General features: G+C 36.8%; 1 long non-coding RNA gene across 2 annotated transcripts in view; it reads right to left on the reverse strand.

Annotated features, from left to right (window-relative positions):
- Nucleotides 1–1,422: 1,422 nt before the first annotated feature.
- The window catches only part of LOC133622355 (uncharacterized), a 258,689-nt gene continuing 247,492 nt past the window's right edge, over nucleotides 1,423–12,619 (reverse strand). For both annotated transcript variants that reach the window (XR_009817764.2, XR_009817763.2), the window contains exon 5: nucleotides 1,423–1,691. This is a non-coding gene — a long non-coding RNA (uncharacterized lncRNA). The remainder of the gene's footprint in view (nucleotides 1,692–12,619) is intronic.

Raw genomic sequence — 12,619 nt, forward strand, 5'->3', positions numbered from 1 at the left:
TCGGTATCGCCGAAACCAGCATGAGGAAAGAGAGGAAATCACTAATAACTTCCTTCTTGGCCAAGAAATAACTCAAGGACGCTTTTGACTTTGACAACACAATTAAAACACAACAAGTTATGAATTAGATCATCACAAAAATGATTGAAGATGATGAAAAGTTGTTTTTGATGAACTTCTTTTATACCCCCCTCATGTCTCCTCACCGTGTTTGTCTACAAGAGTGACTAATGAAGGAATAAATGATGTTAAATGTTAATGTGTCCTTTTCGGTGGTGTTCTTTCTGAATGTTAAATTGTAAGTGTTCCATAATTCAAGTGTTTTGTGTGATCATATTTGGGTGTGGGACGTGTTACGGGCCAACCTGTTTATAACGAAAAGGGGAAAAAGCACAAACAGTGACCACTAAACGCAATTAAGTGCTAAATCAAGTCTTATGTATGTCTTATATGTATTAGAGTGGAGAATGTGTCTAATTTCCTATTTAGGAATGCTATGCGAACAACACTATGGCTAAACTTGGTATCTTCTCACCCCCTGCCTCGTCAATAACACATCTCCACATTGGGGAGACTTTGACCTATAAGCAATACCAAGGGACAAGTCCCAAGAAGTACCATTTTATGCTAACAGGACTAAGCCAGCGTAAAGACTCACAATCAATCAATCGCTAGTTATTTACGTAGGCCTCAATCACAAGTGCTTCAAAGGGCTTTACGAACCACAACATCATCCCCTGATCTGGACAAGGAATAACGCTAAAATCCGGAGATTAAACTTCTTCTAACTTCTAAGTTCAGATGAACTCTAACAATAATAATAGTAGATTTTACTTGTAAAAGCACTTTACATTGAACAAACAATCTCAAAGTGCTACAGTGCATTTAAAAAACAAATAATTAAAAAAAACAAAGCTAGAACAACAAATAGCTGCCCCCAACGAGTAAGATAAATAGTCAAATAAAATAAAAACTAGAACAGCCTAATAGCTAGAACTAGCACACATAAATCTAACAAAAGGCTTTTTCTAAAAAGATGGGTTTTTAAGCCTTTTTTAAAAAACATCCACAGTCTGTGGTACCCTCAGGTGGTCAGGGAGAGCGTTCCACAGACTGGGAGCGGCGGAGCAGAAAGCCCGGTCTCCCATGGTTCGGAGGAGGTTAGCCTGTCCGGAGCGGATGTGTCGTGTGGAGGATTTCAATCAATCAATCAATCAATCAATGTTTATTTATATAGCCCTACATCACAAGTGTCTAAAAAGGGCTGCACAAGCCACAACGACATCCTCGGTACAGAGCCCACATAAGGGCAAGGAAAAACTCACCCCAGTGGGACGTCGATGTGAATGACTATGAGAAACCTTGGAGAGGACCGCATATGTGGGTAACACCCCCCCCCCCCCTCTAGGGGAGACCGAAAGCTATGAATGTCGAGTGGGTCTGACATAATATTGTGAAAGTGCAGTCCATAGTGGATCTAACATAATAGTGAGAGTCCAGTCCATAGTGGATCTAACATAAAAGTGAGAGGCCAGTCCGTAGTGGGGCCAGCAGGAAACCATCCCGAGCGGAGACGGGTCAGCAGCGCAGAGATGTTCCCAGCCGATGCACAGGCGAGCGGTCCACCCCGGGTCCCGACTCTGGACAGCCAGCACTTCATCCATGGCCACCAGACCTGTGTGTCTCCCCCTCTACAAGGGAGAGGGGAGATTTGAATCACTTCATCTTTGGGATCATCAGCTCCACATGACAATGGCAACGCTAGATACGCAATGCTAACAACATATAATGCTAACAACACGGCTAATGTTCGTAGTTTTGACTGTCAAGGTGACCAACTTACGCCCGTGGTTTCAGCACATGGAAGCCCAGTTCGAACTTAGAGGAATTATTCAGGATGGGACAAAGTACTTCCACGCCGTTGCCCTGTTGTAGTGGCCGGGTGATGGCCTGTGCGATAACTAGGGCTGTGAATCTATGGGCACCTCACCATTCCAATTCAATTCGATTTGCCGGGTTAACGATGCAATTTAGAACAATTCTCGATTCAAAATCAATACTGGGTTCCAGTTCTATGATTAACTACATTTCTTCATACAATAGATAAAAAGTTGATACATTTATATAATAACAAAAAAATTATAATAATAATTCTACCCAAACTTTCAACCAAGTCAAATACAAATAAGGCAACAAGAGAAGTATCCAACACTTCTCTTTTCTAAAGTAAATCTGCACAGCAGATATGATCATCTACATCAGGGGTGTCAAAGTAATTTTCGATGGGGGGCCACATAGAGAAAAATCTACTCCCAAGTGGGTCGGACTGGTAAAATCACAGCACGAACTTAAAAATAAAGACAACTTCAGATTATTTTCTTTGTTTAAAAATAGAACAACCACAAATGTACAATTCATGTTTTTTTTTTACTATAATAATTTATTTGTCGTTATTTATATTTTCTGAACAAATTATATGATAATGTTCATTAGTCAACTCATTGGAGTTCATTTTCAATATATCCATCCATCCATTTTCTACCGCTTGTCCCTTTCGGGGTCACGGGGGGTGCTGGAGCTTATCTCAGCTGCATCCGGGCGTTAGGCGGGGTACACCCTGGACAAGTCGCCACCTCATCGCAGGGCCAACACAATTAGACAGGCAACATAATTTAATAATATTATATTTATTTTACTGCATTATTTGTTGTTCTATTGTAAATTCTGAGAGAGTTGTGTGAGCTGAGAGGTATCTGAGCAAAATTGTCTTTAATGATTGTCTGTAATTGTTTGTTGTGTAACTTGTCCTGTGTTGTGCTGTATTGTGTTAATATTAAATGTCTTTGGTCCCTCTTGAAAACAAGATGCTACATCTCAAGGGGTTTTCCATTAATAATAAAATTCAAATTTTCCTCGATTCATGTGGTTTATTTTGTACATATGTAGCATCATCTACAAAGATGCAAAAACATTTCTATTGCGACATCCAGTGCACACATTTAGAACAGCTGTTTTCTTTCATTCAAAAATTTCAGGTTACTTTTTATACTGAGCAAACTCATCCCCAAGGGCCGGATGAAACCTGTTTGCGGGCCGGACGTTTGACACCCCTGACCTACATCAACAATATGATTTTCCTGAGTGGCTGGATAGGACAGATGTAAAAAAATAATATTATTAATTTTACATTTTATTTTTTCCAATCCAATCCACTTTATTTATATAGCACATTTAAACAACAAACATGTTTCCAAAGTCCTGCACAACAATAATAAAAACAATATTCAAATATTATCCTTAGCTCCACCAATGACTGAATGAAAACAAAAAATAAATAAATATAAAACCAATATAAAAACAATATAAAAATAAATATGATATTTTTTTAATCGATTAAGAATTGTTACAAATAAGAATTGCGATTAATTTAATTTTTTTTTTTTTTTTTTAGACACCCCTAGCGATAACGTATCTATAGTATGACACTCTCAAAGCTACTATTTACTATTATACACCTGCTTGGCGGGGTGTTAAGGAGGAGGAGTAATTTTATAGCTAGAATTCACTGAAATTCAAGTATTTCTTAAATATATATATATATATATATATATATATATATATATATATATATATATATATATATATATATATATATATATATATAATAAATACTTGACTTTCAGTGAATTCTAGCTATCTATTCTAGCTATATGTATATATATATATATATATATATATAGATATGTATTTTATTATATATATATATACATATATATATATATATATATATATATATATATATATATACATATAAATAAAATAAATACTTGACTTTCAGTGAATTCTAGCTATCTATTCTAGCTATATGTATATATTTTTACATATACATATGTATATATATATATATATATATATATATATATATATATATATATATATATATATATATATGTCTTAATAAGGTTATCCAAAAAATAGTGCTCGATACCGTAGTAGAGCGCAATATATGTATGTGTGGGAAAAAAATCACAAGACTATTTCATCTCTACAGGCCTGTTTCATGAAGGGGGATGCCCTCAATCATCAGGAGACTTTAATGGGAGCATTCGCATACCATGGTTTATATAGGGCACAAATTTGGCATATGCGAGAATACCAAGAAGCGCATATGCCAAATTTTCAAAAAGAACGGCCTACGGATCACGATTGAAGCCAACAAGCAAACCGTCAACTTCCTTGACGTCACTTTCAACCTGAGAAATAACAGCTACCAACCATTCACGAAACCCAACACAACACTCCAATACGTGCACCATGACAGCAACCACCCACCCACCACCACGAAAAGAATACCTACCGGAATCAATAAAAGGCTATCGATGCTGTCATCTAGCAAAGCTGAATTTGACCAAGCAACCCCCCCGTACCAAAAAGCCCTTGATGAAAGCGGATACAATTTCACCCTCACCTATGAACCCACGCCAGGAAACCAGCCAAAAAAGAACAGAAAACGAAACGACATCATCTGGTACAACCCCCCATACAGCAAAAACGTCTCAACGAACATTGGACACAAATTCCTCAATCTGATTGACAAACACTTTCCCAAAGACAACACCCTAAGAAAAGTATTCAACAAGAACAACATTAAATTGAGCTACAGCTGCATGAACAATATACGACAAATCATCTCAAACCACAACAAAACAATTGCAAATGAGCCGTCGGCCCCCAGACAGAGCGACTCCAAAACCAACAAAGGATGTAACTGTCGAAAGAAACCTGATTGCCCTCTCAACGGGGGGTGCTTACAAACATCAGTTGTCTACCAATCTAAGGTAATACGCAAGGACATTAACACATCCGACACATATGTAGGATTAACCGAGGGAGAATTCAAAACCAGATGGAACAATCACAAGGCTTCTTTCAGGAACAAAAACCTGCGAAATACCACAGAACTCAGCAAACACATTTGGGACCTCAAAGACAATAATGTTGAATATTCAATAACATGGCAAATTCTTGCATCCAGCACACCTTACAATAGTGGTAATAAAAGATGCAACCTATGCTTGAAAGAGAAACTGTTTATTATTTACCGTCCAGACCTGTCATCCCTCAACAAGCGCAGCGAAATTGTAACAACATGCCGCCATAGACGGAAACACCTCCTAGGTAACACATGAGCCAATCACCACGCCCCTAGGCCAGTCTGTACCCACCCACTCTGTGCCCTATATAAACCATGGTATGCGAATGCTCCCATTAAAGTCTCCTGATGATTGAGGGCACCCCCCTCATGAAACAGGCCTGTAGAGATGAAATAGTCTTGTGATTTTTTTCCCACACATACATATATATATATATATATATATATATATATATATATATATATATATATATATATATATATATATATATATATATATATATATATATATATATATATATATGTATATGTATTTTATTATATATATATATATATATATATATATATATATATGTATTTTATTATATATATATATATATATATATATATATATATATATATATATATATATATATATATATATATATATATATATATATGTATTTTATTATATATATATATATATATATATATATATATATATATATATATATATATATTTATATATATATATATATATATATATACATACATATAAATAAAATAAATACTTGAATTTCAGTGTTCATTTATTTACACATATACACACATAACACTCCTCTCTACTCATTGTTGTATTTGAAAGTGCAATGCTTTGCAGCAAGTAGCACAGCCTTTGAAGGAGCGTAGGTATGGGCAGTGTAATATTCTGGGTTGGAGTCAATAACCAGGCGAGGTGACAAAATGATGTCTCTTTACTTCATACTTCAGAACCGACTCCCACACTTGCCGTCAGGGTGCGCAATACAACGTAAACCGTTGGCCAACCAAAAAGTAACCACAGAACACTATAGTGTTCTGTGGTTACTTTTTGGTTGGCCAAGCGGACGTGACGACAGGCTGTCCTCACTCAGGTCCGCACGGACCTGGAGGAGGCGTGCCTTAAGTCCGGCTGGAAATCGGGAGAATGGTTGTCCCGGGCGATTTTCGGGAGAGGCACTGAAATTCGGGAGACTCCCGGAAAATTCGGGAGGGTTGCCAAGTATGCCAATTAGCCACGATAAACAAGGCACGACTGTACTTTCCTCTGCAGGGGAAAAGTGTTGACGTCGCTAAGACAGAACCGCAATTGTACTCGCTTTGTTTCTTGCTTCGGATAAGGTAGATGACATCACTTCCACATTTTAATCGACGCACAACTGTACTTGTTTGACCAAACCATGGCAGCCTACCTCATTAGCTGTGGATTCCAGCAGTGAGCCTTCATCTCCCTCACACATACACACACATATATATATACACACACACACAGTCTCATCTGATACATCCTCTTTAGGTCTCTTCCACGTTTCTTTGCTCTAACCACAGCGCTCGCTACGACATTTCCACACAGCCTCTGACTTTTTGTCTTGTCCCCAGCGCTGTCATCTGGATTAGCACCTGAGCTCTTTGATTTATAATTGGTCTACGGCGGTCGATTTGATAAGGCGTTCACTTCTTCCCCATGTGTTGACTTCTTTTTTGGAATAATGTTTTTTTCTTGTATAATTCATTATTTCCATTCATTTATGTCCTGCTGCTTAATTACACTGAAAATGATCCCTAGGGAGAAAAATTCAACGTTGGCTCTGCCGTGCATGCAATATGTGGATGGATGCTTCACTCTACACAAATAAACACACCAACAACATGCATGCCTGGCTAGATGTCGAAGGGATGGGCTGTGCAAGCGGTGTTTCGATGCCTTGCCCAAGAGCACTGTAACTAATCCAGCAGCGGACACCCTAATGCAGCCCGCCGAAGCTTTTTGTTTCACCCAAATACACTTTACTGCCAAAAGTATTTGGCCACCTGCCTTGACTCACATATGAACTTGAAGTGCCATCCCATTCCTAACCCATAGGGTTCAATAGGATGTCGGTCCACCTTTTGCAGCTATTACAGCTTCAACTCTTCTGGGAAGGCTGTCCACAAGGTTGCGGAGTGTGTTTATAGGAATTTTCCACCATTCTTCGAAAAGCGCATTGGTGAGGTCACACACAGAAAAAAAAACATTATTATTATTATTTTTTTTTTTTATTTTTTTTTTTTATTAAATCAACATAAAAAACACAATATGTACATTATATATCAAGTTCAGTTTGGCGCAGATGGAATTTTCCACTTTTTGAGAATGAGTCTTTTGGCCAAGACCGTCCCGAGAAGCAACACAGCTATAATATATATATATATATATATATATATATATATATATATATATATATATATATATATATATATATATATATATATATATATATACAGTATATAATTGTATTTTTTTTTTTTTTAAAGGGGAACATTATCACAATTTCAGAATTGTTAAAACCATTAAAAATCAGTTCCCAGTGGCTTATTATATTTTTCGAAGCTTTTTTCAAAATTTTACCCATCACGCAATATCCCTAAAAAAAGCTTAAAAGTGCCTGATTTTAACCACCCGTCCATTTTCCTGTGACGTCACATAGTGAAGCCAACACAAACAAACATGGCGGAAAGACAAGCAAGCTATAGCGACATTAGCTTGGATTCAGACTCGGATTTCAGCGGCTTAAGCGATTCAACAGATTACGCATGTATTGAAACGGATGGTTGTAGTGTGGAGGCAGGTAGCGAAAATGAAATTGAAGAAGAAACTGAAGCTATTGAGCCATATCGGTTTGAACCGTATGCAAGCGAAACCGACGAAAACGACACGACAGCCAGCGACACGGGAGAAAGCGAGGACGAATTCGGTGATCGCCTTCTAACCAACGATTGGTATGTGTTTGTTTGGCATTAAAGGAAACTAACAACTATGAACTAGGTTTACAGCATATGAAATACATTTGGCAACAACATGCACTTTGAGAATGCAGACAGCCCAATTTTCATCAATTAATATATTCTGCAGACATACCCTCATGTCAGCAGGCCAGGGAAGCTAGGGTCGATATTCTTCTCTTGATCATCTTCGGGACGGTGTGAGCCAAGACATCCAGGGGGTTTAGCTCGCTCGTCTGCGGGAACAAACTTCCACCATTGCTTGCCGTGCTAGCGAGGTCCTTTGTCCCTGAATTGCTCACACACTCTGGCAGATTCAATGGGGGTCTGGCGGCAGATTTTTTTGACTTTATCGTTGGAAATGCATCTGCTTTGAGTGTCGCAGGATATCCACACATTCTTGACATCTCTGTCGTAACATAGCTTTCGTCGGTAAAGTGTGCGGAACAAACGTCCAATTTCTTGCCACTTTCGCATCTTTGGGCCACTGGTGCAACTTGAATCCGTCCCTGTTCGTGTTGTTACACCCTCCGACAACACACCGACGAGGCATGATGTCTCCAAGGTACGGAAAACAGTCGAAAAACGGAAAATAACAGAGCTGTTTTGACCCGGTGTTTGAGAAAATGGCGGATTGCTTCCCGATGCGACGTCACGTTGTGACGTCATCGCTACGAGAGCGAATATTTAATTCGCCAAAATTCACCCATTTAGAGTTCGGAAATCGGTTAAAAAAATATATGGTCTTTTTTCTGCAACATCAAGGTACATATTGACGCTTACATAGGTCTGGTGATAATGTTCCCCTTTAATATTACCCTTTTTGTTATGATGCATATTGAAAGAAATGCAATTTCACTCTCTGATGACACATTACAAAATTGATGCAGATCACCACTTTATTTTCACAAAAAAACGTGTCAAATGTTAAAATGGTGCTGTTTTGAAGGGTTTAGGCACTAATTAAGTTGAGTTAAATGACTTTTACTGGGAGACGTTGTTTTAAGCTTCAAGTGTTTTGAGTTAAGAGCTCTGTCACGTGGCCAATTAAGTTGAGGTAATACTGTGATGTGTTTTTTTCTCCCCAGTGGAAGTGAGTTCACTTTGTGAATGTGGGAATTATTGAAAAAAAAACAAAAAACAAAGAAGATTTGCCATTTTACTTAATTGACATTCTGGCAGTGATGCAACAGAAAGTTATTCATTAAGAGGTTTAAATCGAAATGGAGTCGAGGAAAAGTCAAGACTCCTAACCTTTTGCTCTGGATTAGACACTAATTAGACCCTTGGATAAATTGCATTCATCTTTTTTTTTTTGGAAAAATGCTGATTATCTTAATAATCCATGTTAATGAGATACGTAAGTTGTAGTGAATTTTGATAGCTATGATGTACTTTCCCGCGACATATGGGCGGCTCGTGTTGAATTTGTTTCCGCACATGGTGTTTATTTTGCTTCAAAGGCTTGCATGCCGAGCAGCTCTCTTCAGTTGTTTACACTCTGCAGCTCAAAGCCTGGCTACTAGTTACAGAAACATTCTGCGGGGTATTTAAAAAAAAAACAATAAACACGATGACATGACAAGATGTGGAATGCAGGCAAACAGTGCAGTACAGTTATTTTAACCACAAACATGACCATTTTTGGACACCATATGTCAGGCGGCCAGAACAGCAAAAAGCTTTCCCCTCATCATGAATTAAGGATGCAAATGCGAACACGTCCAGCTGGCCCAAAGTTGTCATAGCACGCTGTTTGGCAAAACCTCCAGCAGTGGTCCTCTTCTTCCACAAATACAACACAGTATGAGGGACTGGTCACATGGCGATCGTTACAACTCATGCTATGTCATTATACTGTTACCAGCAGACACAAGACATTGATACAACGTTGATTATACATGCATGTCCTTTAAAGCCGACTTATAAACAACGGTGCTAAATATTGTATTTGTAAATTGAGGCAATGTTGATGTCTAATGTTGAATTCACGTTGTTGGTTGGGAAATGACCAAATTTTAATGGTCAAAACAAGCCAACATTGAATAAATGTCGTTAAAAAGCATGTTGTTTCAATGTTGTATTAGTGTTGTAGAATATTGGTTGAAAAATGACCAAATTGCAATGGTCAAATTAATGTCACAACCTGACATTGACTAAACGTCGTCAAAAAGCATGTTGTTTCAACGTTGTATTTGTGTTGTAGAATTTTATTTGGGAAATAACCAAAATTCAATGGTCAAATCAATGTCAAAACCTGACATTAGATAAACGTCGTCAAAAAGCATGTTGTTTCAATGTTGAATTTGTTTTGTAGAATATTGGTCGAAAAATGACCAAAATTCAATGACCAAAATTCAATGGTCAAATCAACGTCACAACACAACATTTAATAAACATTGTGAAAAGCATGTTGTTTCAACGTTGTATTTGTGATGTAGAATATTGGCTGAAAAATGACCACATTTCAATGGTCAAATCAGTTTTACAACTTGACATTAGATAAACGTCGTTGAAAAGCATGTTTTTTCAATGTTGTTTCAATGTTGTATTTGTGTTGTAGAAAATTGGTTGAAAAATTACCAAAATTCAATGGTCAAATCAACATCACAACATGACATTGAATAAACGCAGTCAATAAGCCTGTTTTAAGGTTGTATTTGTGTTGTAGAATATTAGTTTGGAAATTACCCCAATTAAATGGTCAAATCAACATCAAAACCTGACATTAGATACTTGTCATTAAAAAGCATGTTGTATCAATGTTGTATTTGTTTTGTAGAATGTTGGTTGAACAATGACCAAATTTCAATCGTCAAATCAATGTCAAAACCTGACATTAGAAAAACGTTGTTGTAAATCATGTTGTTTCAATGTTGTTTTAAAGTTGTATTTGTTTTGTTGAATATTGGTTGAAAAATGACCAAATTGCAATGGTCAAATTAATGTCACAGCCTGACATTGACTAAACGTCGTCAAAAAGCATGTTGTTTCAACGTTGTACTTGTGTTGAAGAATATTAGTTGGGAAATAACCAAATTTCAATGGTCAAATCAATGTCAAAACCTGACATTAGATAAACATCGTCAAAAAGCATGTTGTTTCAATGTTGAATTTGTTTTGTAGAATATTGGTCGAAAAATGACCAAAATTCAATGGTCAAATCAATGTCACAACATGACATTTAATAAACGTTGTGAAAAGCATGTTGTTTCAACGTTGTATTTGTGTTGTACAATATTGGCTGAAAAATGACCACATTTCAATGGTAAAATCAATGTCACAACTTGACATTAGATAAACGTCGTTGAAAAGCATGTTGTTTCAATGTTGTATTTGTGTTGTAGAAAATTGGTTGAAAAATGACCAAAATTCAATGGTCAAATCAACGTTATGTTGTGACGTTGATTTAACGCAGTCAAAAAGCCTGTTTCAAGGTTGTATTTGTGTTGTAGAATATTAGTTGGGAAATGACTCCAATTAAATGGTCAAATCAACGTCAAAACCTGACATTAGATAAACGTCATTAAAAAGCATGTTGTTTCATTGTTGTATTTGTTTTGTAGAATATTGTTTGAAAAATGACCAAATTTCTGTCATGTCATTTGGATCATGTTTTGTTTTGTTTAGTTATGTTTGGTTTTTGGACTCTTTAGTTTCTGTTTACGCTCCATTGTTTTGTTTCTATGACTACACATTAGTTTTCACCTGTCCTCATGTCACGCACCTGTCTCACGTTTTGTCCTCGCGCACCTGTCACTAATCATGTCACTGTTATTTAAGCCTGTCTTTTTCTGTTGATCGTCCTGGTGACATTATCCATACTACCCCTGTTACGCCATTGATCTCGTGTTCCATGCCTTAGATTCCTGCTCTGTCAAGTAAGTTTTTGTTATTAATGCCACAGTCAGTGATTTTAGTTTCATGTTCATAGTTTTTGCCTTTGTGCTAGATTTGTTTTCATTAGCCAAGTTTGTACTTCCGCCCTTGTGCGCGCTTTTTGTTTATTCCTTTTGTTAGTGTTAAAATAAAGATGTCCTTACCCTCACGCCATGTCCGATCCAGCTTTACTTGCAGCTCGGGAAAACAAAACCCTCACAGTACACGTATTGACAATTTCAGTGGTCAAATCAATGTCAAAACCTGACATTAGATAAACGTTGTTGAAAATCATGTTGTTTCAATGTTGTTTTAAAGTTATATTTGTTTTGTTGAATATAGGTTGAAAAATGACCAACAGCCAATAGTCAAATCAACGTCACAACATGACGTTGGATAAACGCAGTCAAAAAGCATGTTGTATCAATGTTGTATTTGTGTTGTAGAATATTGGTTGGGAAATGGCCAACATTTCAATGGTCAAATCAACATCAGAACCCAACATTAATTAAACGTTGTCAAAAAGTTGTTTCAACATTAGGTTTGAGTTGCTCAACGTCAGGACCTAATTTGAGAACTTCTGAATGTTGTTTTAATGTCTTGTGCCTGCTGGGTTATTAAAGTGAGCCATTATTTTTACATTTTATGATAACTCTAATCTACATTTGACAAACTTACGGAATATGTATTTTATAGTCACATTTATAACCCGTGTTTTAAGTTCATATGTAAAGGCGTTCCCTATAGAGTGCAATTGAAACCCTTTATGCACCATCCTTTCCAAAAGTATCAGAATTTACATTTTGA

Source organism: Nerophis lumbriciformis, linkage group LG23 (assembly GCF_033978685.3).
Source record: "Nerophis lumbriciformis linkage group LG23, RoL_Nlum_v2.1, whole genome shotgun sequence".
Taxonomy (NCBI): domain Eukaryota; kingdom Metazoa; phylum Chordata; class Actinopteri; order Syngnathiformes; family Syngnathidae; genus Nerophis; species Nerophis lumbriciformis.